Below are 16536 nucleotides of genomic sequence, written 5' to 3'. Positions count from 1 at the left end.
ATACGCGTTTGTACACTCTCGTTTGGATTTTATCTAGTAACGGTGCACTTCTTCCGTTATGTACTACCGTATGCTATCGTTGGTAGTAACTTGGCTTTAATAACTGTAAGAAGGGGGGTGAACAAGGGGCCTTTTAGCTGTTTTGATAGGTTGCAAAATGCATGCAATAGAGCTGCTCCCTTCTTTTCGATAGAGTCGAAGTACGTGGAGAATGTGAACCGTTTGTCCAGATGTATCACCAGATATTTATAGCTGTCCACTACTTCCAGGTTCAAGTTGTTAATTGTGAAGTTCAGCTGTTTAGGACGACGATGTGTTATAATCATGATCTTTGTTTTTGTGCCGTTTATTTCCATCAAATTAGTTTTGGTGTATCCGGCCAGCTCGTGCATGAAACGTTGCAGCCCTATTTTCGTTTGACTAAGGAGGACAATATCGTCCGCATAGGATAGATGCGTGAGGGCCAAAGTTCCTAGCCGTGGAGGATGTGCATTGACCCCATCTAACCTTGGAGTCAGATCTGTCATAAACAGATTAAACAGGTGAGGGACCAGGACGCAGCCTTGTTTTAATCCTTCACTGGTTGCGATCTTTCTTGTTAACCTTTGGCCATTATCGATCTTAACCTGCATCCAGGTGTTGGTATAAAGGTCCATAATTGGGTTTAAGATCGTGTCCGGCAGGCCCTGTTGCTTTAGTTTGGCCCATAATGCCGCCTTGAAGTCCACAATACATATATGTAAAGCTTGAGGGTCTTGTAGGCTTTTTTGCGGCAATCAAGCTTATTGCCATGACATTTGCCATTGTGCCTATGCCACGTCGAAACCCTGACTGATTTGCGGGGATTTTGTTATTATCATCGGACCATTTTACAAGATCGGTTAGAACCAATGAAGCGTAATATTTGGCCTTTGCGTCTATCAGCGCAATCAGACGATAATTTGCCGGATCCTTACAATCCCCGCCCTTGTATATCGGGTTAATGATCGCACCTCTCCAGCTTTCCGGAATGCTACTGGTGACATTAATCGTCCGGAACAAGTTGTTAAGATTGCTGGCCCAAAAATGTGGATCTTGCTTGTAGATTGCCTGGGGAACACCATTCGTTCCTGGGGCACTATCTTGCCTACTTTTCTTTATAATTTGCAATATTTCCATATCTGCTTTGTCTTGAGTGGTTTGGCCCAGATCTTCATTTTTCTTGTCCAGTAAGTTTGTCAAGTTGGAGGCAATTAGAGCTGATGATGGCTGAGTCAATGTAACAATTAGATGTTGGACACATGCCTTCTCCGAAACGCAAGTCGTACTTATGATATTTGAGGTTCTGTTCATTGAATTTATCTGCGACCAGAATGCTCTAGAGTCAGATTTTTTTGCATTATATACTATTTTTGTCCAGAAATGAATGTCCTAATTTTTTTTTCCAATCCAAATTTGTTTCTTGTATAATTTCTTTAGAGAGAGTGTACATCCTGCCATACTTTAGATTGGGAGTTATGACCTTGAGCTCTTCTCAGAGACTGTCTCAAGCGCCTTCTCAAGGCACATAATGCCTAAATGAGATGGATGGGTTTGTTGCCTTTCAGCGTCTTTTTAGTGCTAACTCCTACTTTTGGTAATTTATTCAGAAAGGTGGTCAAGGTTTAAACGGTCGGTTGGTTTTCTGGGGAGAGCATTGGCATTAGGTTTTTTGCGTCTAACGCTATCTGTGGTAGTGTGGCAGACGTCCACCTTAAATGTTTCAAATTTATCGTCGAGGTTTCCCCTGCTATTATGGTGCCCTCTAGATGTTTCTAAGGGGTTATTTTAAGTTCGATGTGCTGGGCCGAATGATCACTATCAGGTGTGCATATGATTTGGAACTTCGTAGTTAACTCAAGGAGGGGAAGAGTGATGATAGTGTAGTCCAAGATTGAGCTTGATCTGGGGCCAATGTACGTGCAGTTGGCAGGTCTATCCTGTTTTATTCTCCCGTTTAACACGCGCATGCCTAACTGCTCAAGGTCCCACATTAGTTGCCGACCCACTTTATCCGTTCATTTAGCCAACAGTATCACCTGCATTTCTACTGCCCATATTTCACTAGCAGTAGTGATGTTTTCTTCCTCTTCATGGGCATGTAATAAATTAGAATTGAAGTCTCCTGTGAGAATTATCTCCCAGGTTGAATGTTCGAAGCAAAATTCTGCTATAGCAACGCTGACTTTTTAAAAAAGTTCTTGTTTTATTGTTCTTTTCGGGTGTGCGTATATATTAATAAGTATGATTGTACCTATACCAACGGGTGGGCCCATTTCCGGTTTTATTATTTGCATGTCTGGGATGGTCGCGGTTAATTGAGAGGACTTGATTTTTAGTGCCGTGGAAATGTAAACAGCCAGACCCCCCTTGGCTCGTCCATATTGCTGAGTTCGAGTGGCACTGACGTGATGACCTACTCTACCTGGCACTTCAACAGGAGTAGTTAGCCATGTTTCATGTAATACAATGATTTCATTCGGTTCCCAGGACTCGGTCTTGCCTTTGTCACTTAAGATATCTTTTGCTCCAGCGATGTTCCAAGATAGGATTTTTATGGAGGCTTGATCAGTTTTATCGCCCAGAATATGATTTCATTCCTCTCTGGTTCCTCTGTGTGTTCTGTGTTAGTGGTCATATTTTGAGTTTTCTGCCCCCTTGACACCTTGCAACACTGAGTATATGATATCTTTTTCTGCTGAAATTTTTTCTCTTGGGGCACCTGTCATTAGGAAAGGGAGAGGGTAGCCTGGTATAACCTCTTCCCTGAGTGAGATTCCCCACTCTTCAAATTTTGTAATTTCTTATAATATGTCTCTAACTATTTCGGCGTTCCTCCAAGTTGCTAGGGTGCCTTCCTTTGCTGGGTTGTTTCCTGGATTTACAAATTTTATCGCTAGTAGGTCAGCAGTGGTTATGTATTGTAAACTTGGGATTTCTGCCATTAGGCGTAAGATGTTTCCTCTGTTCAGGTAGTCTTGTGGGCCTTGTGATTGATAGTTTGGGATGAGAAGTATCCTTCCTTTTATATTCGCTGTATTATTATCTTTTGACACGGGGAAAGTTAATACCTGGTCATTTTTCCGGTAGCCTATTACGGCTTTTTTATCTTTGTCGTTCGAATCATTGGGTGGATTTTTTCCTTGTACCTGTGGTTGTCCATCCCAATCTTCGCTCGAGACTCATTTAACTTTGCTGGAACATTCAAATTATCTATCTTCGGGGCACTGGACCTAGTGAGTAGGACGTGTTCTTGCTTGGTTAGCTGGTAGGCAATTTCCTTTTCCGTGCCTCTGGTGTTCTTTGGGCCGTCATATTCCGAGTTTATGTTGACTAATAGCTGGTTTCGCTGGCTCTTGTCAACTTTCACTGTGACTTGCCTAGAGTTTTTAGTGACGCTATTAGTAACATTTGCTCCAGGACTGACCGTTTTATGCTGAATGAGGCTTACTTTTTGTTTTTGTTTTTTAACATTGTTTGTTGCCTCTCTTTGTGATCCTCTTTTACCACTCTCGAGATTTTGATATTTGATAGTTTTTCTATCTGTTGCAAGACCGTTCTCTGAGTCAGTTGCGATATGACCATTTTCAGGCTCTGTTGACTGAACAGTTTGTTTTATTTTGTTACCGATGTTTTTGGATTGTCCCATTGGGCTCCCAACTGATCTATATGTTCTTAGTGATTCGGAGTCACCACTCTCAGGACTCCCGTTTGTGCTACTCCTGCCAGGCGAGTTCATCTTCATTACTCTCCTCCGTATATGCTGTTGTATTTAAACTTGGCACAACTGCTTTCCCGCGAGGTTGTACTTCCGTACAGGTGGACTGGATTTCAACCTTTTTAGCAGTTTGTTTTTGGGGATTACATGCGTTCTTTGAAAGATTAAAAATTGGGTAAATGTCCAAAACCTGCTTATTACCAGGTCTGCTATTTAGTTGTTGATTTCTGGCTTTACTAGCACTTTTTTTTGTCTTTTGGTTAAGACCAGCTGGTGGCTACCTATAATTTTTGTCTTCTCATGCATTTGTTGATCTATTTCAGTGACCAGCGAGTCAATGTATTTGGGAATTGGTCATTTGGCGATATCTCATCCTCAATTGATTCTCCCGATTTTATCTTTTTTCCCGTTTTTTGTAGAGTATTTCAGTTCAGGATTCTTTATTCGATAATTAAAAATCATCATAAAAGTACATATAATATACATTCCCCCCCCCCCCCATTTATTCCCCTTTTTTTTTTAAAACTATTAAATTTACATGAATCCCAATATTAATACAAACAAAGTCATAATATTTGTTAAAAAAGGACATAACATGGCCTATAGAACCTTTCGCTAAAATCTCACAGTCCCCCCCCCCCCCCCCCCCCCTCTGGTTGTCCTCAAACGTACCGCTACTTTAATGAAATTAATAATGCAGCACAATGTGAGGGGATCGGTCACTTGTTGTAGAAAGATCAAAGCTTCTTGAGCACTTTTCATGTTAGCATGTTTTAAAATATCAACCAAGAATCTACGCCTGGGCTCGGAGTAAAAAGAACATAACAATACAAAATGAAGGGAATCCTGCGGAGACCTATTGTCGCAGCCGCAGGTTCCCTTCTGCTCAATTGTAGACGAATACCCTAGTGGTGATGCCAATAAATACGGTAAAAGATTGAGCCTAAAACGGCTCATTAAAAACCTGTCCTGAGCATTATATATCAGATATAGGTAGGGTTCCATTCCTTCTGCAATCTTTACAAGGTTATAGGCACACACTGTGGTCTTGGCCCTTTCTTGCTCTTTTCTCTGTGTAGCCCTGTGTACCAGAAACGCTTTTTTACAGACATTTCATGCTGAGGGATAATTGCTCCCGGGTCGGAGAATAGATTCCCAAGGCCCAAGGTTTCCAATGCAGACTTAACATAACTGAGCCTCGGGATTCGCATCCATTTATCTCTACCCAGGCAGTCGTTCATGATTTCCCTGCTTAAAGTCGCCTCTGGGTTTACCCAAATTTTTAGCCAAGCTAAGATTGGCCTAACCTTCACCAGGTCTTCAAGGTAGGGTATCCCTAACTCCCTGTGTGCAATTGATGCAGCTAGGCTCTGTGGGGCTTTCAGAACGGAACGTAGATGTTTGTTCTCCTCCCGCTGCAGTTGGCAGGTGTTCACGAAGCCCCACACCTCTGCACCATAGGTGACCTTAGAGCAACACATGGAGTTATACAAGTTCAGAGCCTGTTCAGGGCACCATCTCCCCAACCTTCGTCCATATCCTGCAATTGCCCCGTTAGTAACATTCATCTTGCGACAGCGTTCCTCCACCAGACAATTAAATTTTAGAGCACCGTCAAATAGCATGCCCAGATACGAGAATGATTTAACTTTCTCTATCTTATGGCTTCCTATCACGAATGTACATTTGTTACAGGGTTTAGTGCACACAAATAAGACGTAGGATTTACCCAAATTAATAGACAGGTCCAATGAACCCATAAAAAGTACAAAACCATCTATTAAAATCTGTAGACTCTTTGGTGTGCCTCCGAGGAGGACCGCATCATCTGCGTAAAGTAACACAGGAACATGACGCGTCCCTACTCGTGGACAGTCAGTTCTCAGCTGTAGTAGATGCTGCTCCAAATTATTAATATAAAGGGAGAACAGAAAAGGCGCCAAAATGCAGCCTTGGTGTACCCCACTTTTGCAAGGGAAGGAGTCAGTACAACCACCCTCCATGTTATACCTAACTCGCGCTGAGGTATTACTATGCAATTCTCTTAAGATGTTAATAAGGCCGATCTCTATCCCCATTCTGGTCATCATGTCCCAGAGCTTGTCCCTGTTTACATGGTCAAAAGCAGCTGCCAGGTCCATGAACCCCATATAAATTGATTCATTACTGGCCTTCGTGTATTTGGCTGCTAGCATGTAAAGGTTCAAACATTGGTCGCTCGTGGACCGGCCCATCCTGAAACCATACTGGGTGTCTGAGATAATATTATTTGCCTCTGTCCATTCCGACAGCCGGTTTAGTATCCCCCTTCCTAAAATTTTGGCAGATACATCAATCAGGGAGATCGGGCGATAACATTGGGGATCGTCCCTGCTACCCTTTTTAAAAATAGGGACAATGATGGCCATTGACCAGGACGGAGGCAAGCCCCAGCAAATTGCAGTATTTATAACTCTTGTCATTAAAGGGGCCCATAATTCCACAGCACTTAGGAACAAATCTGGCGGGATGCCGTCTGGGCCGGGGGCTTTGTTTTTAGACAAGCCCTCAATCCCGACCTTGATTTCCTTTAATGAGAAAACTACGGGCTGGCCCTGATCAGCATTACCATATTCATCAGGGGTTCCCGTTTCATGATTATATAAACCCCTATAATGAGTGATCCACATGTCAGGCTTGATGTTTGTTCCTATTTCAGGTGCCTTGTCATCCTGGAAAGTGGGTCCATTAATAATCCTCCAAAATTCTGTCATATCCCTCTTTTCCCCCGCCTCCCTTAAGTCTGCCCAACCTTCTGCTTGTAGTGCCCTTTTCCTCCTACTCAGCTCGCTCTTATATTTTCTCCTACAAGAGGCAACTCGTAAAGCATCCCTTGGCCTCATTTTAATACTATTTTTAAGCTCCCTCAGGGCCTTAGAGCAATCCCGGTCAAACCACCTCGGCTGACTACAAGTTATTTTTACCGGGGCACTAGTCTTTAACAGGCCATCTACTAAACCAACGATCTGTTCGAATGCTGTAAGTAGCTGCTGCCCTTCTTTTGTTATATTTAAGCACTTCTCAAAAGCTGATTTCCACTTTTCCATCAGTGATCTATAAAAACAAATCTCCATCGATTTTGGACCACCTGAGGCGTCTGCCCTGATCAGTGACCCTCTCAATTATCGCATAAGGCTTTCTCCCTCTGGGACTTGCCCGATAAGGTACATCAAGTACCAGGGGGTTATGGTCACTGAACGGGTTCCAATCAATCCCAACTCTAGAGATTCTATTTATAAAAACCCTTGAGACAATGATATAATCGATATATGAGGAACATCCCCTACCCTTGAAAGTTGGTGGCAAGGTACCATCCTGCGGTATATGCGCCATATCCATGGTGTGAACCAGGTCTTGGTTGTGCAAGAATTTTGTCAATGCATTCCCATCCACTGAGTGCTCAAAATGAGCCCCATTATCCTCTGGGAAACGTGACCAGGCCTCATCTAGTGGGAAAATAGCCGGACAGAGATGACAATTGAAATCCCCCATGACCAGGAAATTTTGACCAAGGCTCCCAATTTCACCAATAGAATCCTGGCACAATCTGCTTTCCAGTTCTCTTATCAGTGCATTACAACCTCCGCCCGCTCTGTTGTTATAAACATTGAATATGGTCAGTTTTAATCCTTTACCATTAAACCGTACCTCTTGAATGTCTTGTGAGTTACAGTTTAAGGTCGACCATGTACCAAGGAGGTTCAGGTCTACATATAAAGATAGCCCTCCCATGGCCCTACCTGAACTAGATTTCTTTGCCGGAACAAAGAAACATTTATACCCCTGAATATGTAGGGGACTATTGTCAACTGCCCAAGTTTCTTGTAAGCAAATTACATTGTATTCGCTTATATACTGGCGCCATTCTTTGTTGTTAAATTTGGCTGCCAGACCGGCTATATTCCAGGACACTATTCTAATTGCCTCATCATCTACCTTCCCACTTTTACCTCCCAAACCTAGAACTTGTACAGGATCGGTTTGCCCATCATCTACAGCCACATTATCAATCAATCTGTCCTGAGGGCATATGTGCTTTGGGGAAGGGACATATGAATTGCCATTATGGGTTAATTCTACAGTTAGAGAAGACACCTTTTGTGAATCAGCAGTGTCCACATCTGCTGGACCCCCTAGGACAAGTCAGTCAACTCCCTCCATGCCCGCTAAAGCCGAAAAACGGTTATAAGTGGGCAAGGAGTAATCAAACTGTTGATGAAGAATCTATCTAGATCCACCTTCCCGCATTCGGACTGAAGACTCAAAACCAAAACCAACATTCTGATGTCGAGGTGTGGGACCGGTATAGTTGCTCTCGTGATAAAACGGGGGCCTAGGGTTGGGTACCGGAGCCACTATTCCTCTGGGGTAGAAGTAAGTCAAATCATGTACGGTGATTGAGTTACTCGCATTATAGGGGAACTAATTCACAATGTGTCTGACTGCTCTTACGTCACGAAAATGTATTATAATAATATCGCCCGTTATGTCTTTAGTTCTTTGACCTAACCAAGGGAGACGCCTAACATTAAGAATTACCCCATTTATATTTGGTGGTATTGGACAATTCTGTTTCAGCCAATATATGACTTTGTTTTTCGGCTGATGCTGGTCTTCCCCACTACCATCCTCTAGAACTGACACTCCTGTGAAAACCACTACATACGGAACTGCTTCCGGGGGCAGTTCTACTCTAGGTCTCTTGGATGAGAGTTCCCTAGCGGATTTATCCTGGCCAGTAGGTTTAGGGGCATTACCTAAGGGATTCGATTTTACACGTTCCTGTGCCTCCCTTTCCTTAGTTTTGCTGTTTAACCCTGCTGTATTGAGGGGCATTATTTTCGAGGGTTTCGGTTTGGGCAAATTAATCTTTTTTGATCCATTTTGGGCGATAGAAGTTAAGGACAACAAGGGGATGGGGACACTAGTGGTGATTTAGCTAAATCCTTGATTGCCCCTTTGATTTCCCTAACAGCCCGTTCTAGTTTCTCCAATTGGTGGGTTAAACCTTTTAGTCTCTCTACTAATGGCAGTGTGAGTGATTTCATTAATGATTCTATACTGCCCATTAGATTGACACTAGATGGGTCGTTTGTTGGAGTGAGTGTTGGGTTAACCGTTATGGGAGATGTGAGTACATTTGATGTGGAGCTTTTGAAAAGGCCAGAATTATTATTATGAGTAGACTTATTTTTCCGTAAGGAGTTCCCCATCTTCCTTCTTCTTTTGGGCGGTGGGCCTTGAGCTCTTGGAGTTTTAGAACTTGTCTTTAAATTATGAGCTGGGTCAGCTCGTGGTGGCAATGTGTCGGGCAGAACTTCTACCTCCGGTGATATGTTACAATGGAGTGCTGAGTCGTTTGCAATCAAGTCACTGATTGCGACTACTGGGGGAGTTCTCTCCTGCAAAAGTAATGGAATACTAGCATTGAGGGATGCCTCGCAGTCCTCATTTACAGAGGGGGTACTGTGAATTGGTGAGATCGCTAATTGAAGCGAGCCCAAGGATGATCGCTTATTCTTAATAGATTCATTGGAGCGACGTCTCTCAGCCCGTCGCTCTGCAAGAGCGATTTCCTTATCTGTTCCTGTGGCTACCCTGATTATATAATTATCCAATGTGCGTTGGTTAGCTCCTCCTATTGGTAATAGCATATCCTTAATAGAGGACGACATCGCCATCGCTTGTGAAACCTGTTCCAACCTCCCTGGTACGGCCCACCCAAATGACTCGAGTAACAGACTTTACAGACAATCCCGTTAGATATTAATAGCGCACCAGCTTACTACTGCATCATGCAAAGAGTCTGAGTCTCCAATCGATCATTAAAAAGGGGGGCCAGCCCGGTCTCCTGCGGTCTCTGAGGGCCTCAGAGGGCCCGCCCTTTGCCCGGGCTTAGCCCCGGGCGCTCCCACGCGCTCCCGCGCGCTCCCGCGCCGCGGTAGAGAGTACTCAGTAAAATAGGGCAGGTAACGTGCTGTGGGCGTGGCGGACAGGGAGCAGGTGTAACAGGTCAAGCAGGGACTCCTTGGAGAGCGAGTCCCTGCAGCGTTGCTCTAACTGCCTAGCCCCACAAACACACAGCTCCTCCGGTCTCCTCCCGCTGTCAATCAGCGAAGCGGCACTCGCGGAGCGGGTGCGGCGAGCAGTCGCTGCGGGTCACAAGCAGGTCCCAGGCTCCTCACGGGCAGAACTCCACACAAACACCCAGACGTTCGTGAAGGTAGGCAAGATGTCCCACTGCTCCGGGGGAGGGGCGGTGTTTTAGGTCCTCGGTGTGCTGTGGGCGTGGCGGGCAGGGAGCGCTGACCAGGTGTAACAGGTCAAGCAGGGACTCCTGGGAGAGGGAGTCCCTGCAGCGTTGATCTACCTGCCTAGCCCCACAAACACACAGCTCCTCCGGTCTCCTCCCGCTGTCAATCAGCGAGCAGTCGCTGCGGGTCACAAGCAGGTCCCAGGCTCCTCACGGGCAGAACTCCACACAAACACCCAGACGTTCGTGAAGGTAGGCAAGAGTATTTAAATCTATTGTTTGTGACCTTTTTTGGATAATTTTTCCCTCCTCTTTTCTGTTCTGTCTGTTTCATCATAGCATGTTTCTTTTTGGTGAGCTATGGTAATGATGTCTCTTACATCAGATGTGCGACGTTTAACATTTTGCTCCGTATTTACTGACTCACAATTTGCACGTTTGCATTCCTGTAAAATATTTGTGAGTATTATTGGTAAATCCCTTAGCTTTTCTAATATGGGGCTACACGGGCAATTTGGGGGCAGAACCCAAGGATTACTTTGATCCTGAACGTTTGTAAGTGTGTTTGTCATGGTGTCCAGTTTTTGTTTATGTCTGAAATATGCTCGGCGGTGAGACTCATTAGATTTATTTGAATATCGAGTTTGTCGGACTGCATGTTCAGCGTTTTAATAGATGTTTGTAATATTTTCCCCTGCGCACCATGTAATTTTATTAGAGATTCCAAGTTGTCATTAGAGTCATGTTTTCCCTTGAGAGTTTTATCTGCCTGCAGACAACAGTTGGTGTTGTGGTTGGATTGGTGCCCTGTACGCTTTGTGTTTTCAGCCGTGAATTCCCTTACCGTGACAGCTCGTAGTTCCGAGTTTGGTTCTGATGTTTGGCGTGTCTTGTTATATGCTTTTGAGAAGGCTTGATCAGCCTGTTCCAACATGCTCGATATCTCTATTATTGTTTCCTGTCTTTCCTCTTGGCATATTTTAATTGATGCTTCCGTGGGTGCTTGTTCTACCTGTTCGAACCCGCTTGATATTTCAATTGCATTTTCAATTTCTGATTCTGAAATTGGTCGTTTGCACAATTGGACGACTGCTCTTTTTTTTCTTTGCACATCACTAGATGCACTTGTCAGCTTATCAAAGGTTTTAATTTGCTTGAGGTCAGTTTCTCTTGTATCCTGGGTTTGTTTATCATGATTAGACGTTGTGTTCAGTACTTGGAGAATTCCGTTGTTATCCTGAAAGGCTTGAGACGCCAGCCACGTGTCACAGACCACATCAATTTTATTGAAATTGACCTTTTCTTGATTTGATCGTAACTCTTGTCTAGGTGTTGAGTGATTGTTGGGTTTTTCTTTGTACCCAGCATCAGATTTGCTTATGTCATTGCCGTCTGGGCTTGCCCTAAACCCAGGGGGCTCAACATGTGAGGGTGATGTGCCGCCCCCGATCGGTCCTTATTGGTGTCACTGGTTAATGGTAATGGTAGTGCAGTTGTCGATGTTGCACTAGTTTGGCTTATATACATTGTGAGGTTTTCCAGTGCATTTTCCAAAATACTATCCGTGATTCTGTTCATAAATTCATGTGAGTTATTGTGTTTTACTAGTTCTTGCTCCTGGCCGTAGCCGCCCAATTTTGTATGTACTTGTGCTTGCGTTTGAAATATATGCTTATTATTCCCCTGGTTCGTTGGCCTGATGGCCTCTTGTGCTGTTAGCTTGGTCATGCTTGATCCTTCTTTTCCAATGATATGCACTGTACTTGACGTAGGGTGAGGTGAGGGAGTTAATTTATCTGTGATCATCTGTGTAATTCCTTTGCACGGTGTCAGTGGTCTTCGAAGACCGTTTGGCGTTGCTGGCATTGAGTAAATAGCCGCGACTGGGTCTTTCAAAAACGTAAATTTGCCAGTTCGTTTCATTGAGCCAAATATCGAGTAAATTGGTGGAATTAATGAAGCTGTTGATAGATTAGTTGCACTACTCTGGGAGGTATTATTGTCTGTTTTGAGTTTGGTTTTCCGCTTCGTGGGTTGTGGCGGGTTCCTTCGTGTCCTACCGGACCTCATTATTCTGAGGGGAATTGACTTGGGCTGCCCTTTGCTGCCAATGGGGCTAATGTGACTAAGCCTGCTTTGGTCTGGGTTATCACTGGGTTGTCACTAAGCCAATCTACCTCCTCCTGCAAGCTCTGTAACAATTAAACCATAGACCCGCCGCTGCCTGCCATTGCCAGCTGCTGCTGCCGCGGCTACCTCCTCTAGACGCGAGTGCCTTTGTAGGTGGCTCCTGCAGCGTTTCTTATTTCCAGCGGCTTCGGCCGCGTTTGAACCTCAAGCGGCGCCAGCCGCGTCAGCGTTTTGTTCTTAGCGGCTCCTGCCGCGATAACAACCCCCAAGCGGCTTCAGCCGCGTTTGAACAGAAAGCGGCAACGGCCGCACCTGAGGGTTACGAAAAGCGGCTCTGGCCGCATCAATTACCATCAGCGGCTTCAGGCGCGTTAGCCCAACAAGCGGCAAAGGCCGCGACTGAGGTGTTCAGAAAGCGGCTCCTGCCGCGTTGATTTCAAATCCCAGAAAGTATTTTCTCACTGCTTCTAGCTCCCAGAGTCTTTTTTGGCAATGATAGGAAACCTTCTGATTCTTCTGCGTAGACTTAACCAGCAAAATACTCTCCTCTTGATCACCTGCGCTTGCCTCCGCTCACCTCTGCTCCACTCTCCACATTTGGTGGTGTTAGGGTGGCAGCAAGCTGATGATTCAGGGTGGTGCAGGGCTACAGGGCTTGCAGTTTAAGTCTAGTTTAGTTTTTTAGTTGTATGGTTATACGGGGCTGCAAGTGCAGTGCAAACGTACAGATGTATATGGCATACAAAATGGGAAAACAAAGGAGGAAAAAGGAATCACGAAGAACTCACGAGCGGCTGGTCAGTCTGCTCGCTTTCACCACAGCAATCGGCAGTCAAAGTCCGTGGTCAGAACCAAATGGGCTCCGCAGCCGTTATTTTATGCTTTTTCAGAACATACAGCAGACACATAAAATATGCATCAACAAGCCCCCCGCGTGATAGATGAACCCCAGGTAGGAGTAGACTAAGCTGCATACTTCTGAGTGAATCTTAGGACCATGGGACTCACTCGCAAGCACAGCACATTGCCGCCCTGTCTAATCGAAATTCCCTAAACAGCTACCCCAGTAAATACTGCAGCCCAGCCTGGAGTAGTGGGATACCGCAAAGTAGCGAGCTGAGTACATGTGACACGCCTGGAGGGAGGGGAGGGTGGGGAGAAGTTGTGTGATGGGAGTTTAAGGGCGGGACTGAAGTTTAGCCTAGAAGTCCCAGAATCAAGTACTTTCCAATGTATGTACACTGGACTGCGGGAGAACAACAGGGCAGTTGGGAAAAATGTGTTGACTGGCAATCCTCATGTTTGGTTACTACCTTAATTGTGTTCCCAGCCGATCAAATGTAAGCCTGAACTATGATGAGATTCTTGTATAATGGATAAATGGTATCTTTATAAAACCCAATAAAGTTTGTTAAAAAAACAATATGCCCCCGTGTGACAACATAATACAATCATCTTTTGCAAGATACAAGAAGATACACACATGCCTCCCCCCGTTTCGCTCCGAGGCCACCGAAGTCATCTGGGGTGTCCCGCAAGGATCTTCACTCAGCCCCACCCTCCTCAACATCTACATGAAACCTCTCGCAGCCATCGCACGCCAGCACAACCTCAACATCATCTCTTACGCCGACGACACCCAGCTGATCCTCTCCCTCACCAGAGACCCCGACACCGCCAGAACCTGCCTACACGAAGGGATGAAAGACGTTGCCGAGTGGATGAAGGACAGCTGCCTGAAACTGAACTTAGACAAGACGGAAGTCCTCATCCTCGGACCATCACCCTCCGCCTGGGACGACTCCTGGTGGCCCCCAGCCCTAGGCACCGCCCCCAAGCCGACAGACCACGCACGCAACCTGGGCTTCATCCTGGACTCCTCCCTCTCCATGACCAGACAAGTCAACGCCGTCTCCTCATCGTGCTTCAACACCCTGCGTATGCTTCGCAAGATCTTCCGCTGGATCCCGACCGAGACCAGGAAGACTGTCACCCAGGCACTCGTCACCAGCCGACTGGACTACGGAAACGCCCTCTACGCCGGAACCACAGCCAAGCTACAGAAAAGACTCCAGCGCATCCAGAACGCCTCCGCCCGACTCATCCTGGATGTCCCCCGACGCAGCCACATCTCCAGCCACCTGAGGAACCTGCACTGGCTCCCCCGTCGACAAGAGGATCACGTTCCGGCTCCTCACCCACACACACAAGTCTCTCCAGGACCTGGGCCCCAAGTACCTCAACGACCGCCTGACCTTCTACACGCCCACCCACCAGCTACGGTCAACCAGCCTCGCCCTCGCAGCCGTACCACGCATCCGTAGAGCCACCGCCGGAGAAAGATCCTTCTCTTACCTGGCTGCCAAGACTTGGAACTCCCTCCCCATCCACCTTCGGCTGACCCAGGACCATCTCGCCTTCAGGAAACAACTCAAGACCTGGCTGTTCGAGCAGTAGCATTCCCCTCCCCCCAAGCGCCTTGAGACCCTCCCGGGTGAGTAGTGCGCTATACAAATGGCATGATTGATTGATTGATTGATGTAGTGTTACCAGTCCTGTTACATTTGGATACGGGTACATCTAGGCCATTCCCCCCATCAGCAGGGACTTCCTTGACCTCGGTCGGACCTGGGGATCTGGGTTCGAGTCTCGGTTACGACGCCAAAAATAAAACCTCCTGTGATTCTGGGCAAATCACTTAATCTCCCCGTGCCTAAAATGAATGTGTGTCCGTCCTCATGTAACGTAACTGGTGCTATGTAAAGTGCTCTGATACCTGATTCGGTTCGGGTCTAGTTCACGCTATATAAAACTCTGCAAAACAAAAAAAAAAGCAACAGATATGCAGTGAGTGGTGCCCAGATATCCTTAGGCCTGGACGATCAGCTGTCTTTTTATGTTCTCGGCATAAAAAGACAGCTGATCTCTGCAGATGACAACGTCTTTCAGCCAATTTTGAAATTAGGTGTGCGCCACCTTTCTCTTTGCCAATAGCAATACGATCAGCACCAGACGTCTACTCTATGGCTTCAGATGCTTCACAAGCCCCAATAAACACATCTGTGGTGTACAACCCACCTCCTCCCGGATCATGTCAGTCAGAGGCTGTGTGACCAACACCCAGAATCTCGATGTAAAAGGTGTCATGCTCTGGAGGCAGACTTCATTCATTTAGCCTGGTTGTGCGATAGGGTGCACAGGTTCTGGGTGTGGTACGAATTGGGACCGAATTATGACCCCACAGTGGAAAGAAAACATTGGGGTGAAAGAGAAAAGAGCAAAGAGTTGGTGTAATCTGGTTGGTGTCTTCATTCGTTAAGTCAGGTAAGGATGGGCCAGGTATGTTTGAAAAAACTGTGGTGTTGATGACGTCTTAAGTGTTCTAAACACGCCCACATATGTGATGCATTTTGAGTACAATGGAGGACTTGTAGGAGGTGTTAAAAGTGGTTAGGATTAGGGAAAGAGAGAGATGAGTAGTGCAAAGTGGTAAAGGGTTTACGCAGACTTTAGCTTTGTGGACAGCAAGGACAGAGAAGACAGAGGAGTGGGATAATGCACAGTTGAAGGGAATGGAAGGGAAATATGCTTCAACTAGACTGGTGAGGAGGCTGGAAGGGGGTGGATAAATTCAAGGCAGGTTAGGAGGAGGGGTAGAGGGGGTTGCTTTTTGAGGTGGAGTGGGGAGGAAGAATGCTAGGAGGAGGCAAGGAGTGTAGGTGTGGGAACTGAGAGTTAGAGTGATGATGAGTGAGCTTAGGAGCGAAGAGACAGGAGAGAGCACTCAGGAACACTGAAATGAGATGTTAAGCCTTCATCTGACATTGAACATGGGTAGGCTGGAGTGGTGCCAGAATGCCTGTAGGTGTGAAATGAATGTTCCATTGCTCATGGTTTCTTCATGGGGTAATGAAGAATCTAGGATGCGGCCTACTTAAAGACACATCTTCATCAAACCAGAAATGTGATTATCCTACAGGAGATGCAGTTTCCCAAGCAATAAGTAATTCAGCAACTATCACCAGCAGCAGGGGCGGCTCCTCTGCAATGGCGGAGGAGTGTCGCCCCACTGGCTCAGAGCCAGCCGAAAAACAATAAAACAATATTTCATTATAGTTTGATTTTTAAGCCACTGGCTCAGCCAGCGTGTGCGGGAAGGGGCGGCGGGGCATGGGAGGGGGAGGAGAAGTGCACTCCGTAAGTGTGCATATGTGTTTGGCCACCCGTCTCCGGTCGACCAAAACACACATGCACACTTAGGTTTCTCTAACCCGGCTGTATTGAACAGCCAGGGTAGAGAAATCCCACAGACTCCCTGACCTGAGCGGAGCGTCTTACCAGCCCGCTCAGGCCAATCCCCGTGCTGCATAGCAGTACA

Source organism: Lissotriton helveticus, chromosome 2_1, assembly GCF_964261635.1.
Source record: "Lissotriton helveticus chromosome 2_1, aLisHel1.1, whole genome shotgun sequence".
Classification (NCBI taxonomy): Eukaryota; Metazoa; Chordata; class Amphibia; order Caudata; family Salamandridae; genus Lissotriton; species Lissotriton helveticus.
This window is presented reverse-complemented; position numbering follows the sequence as displayed.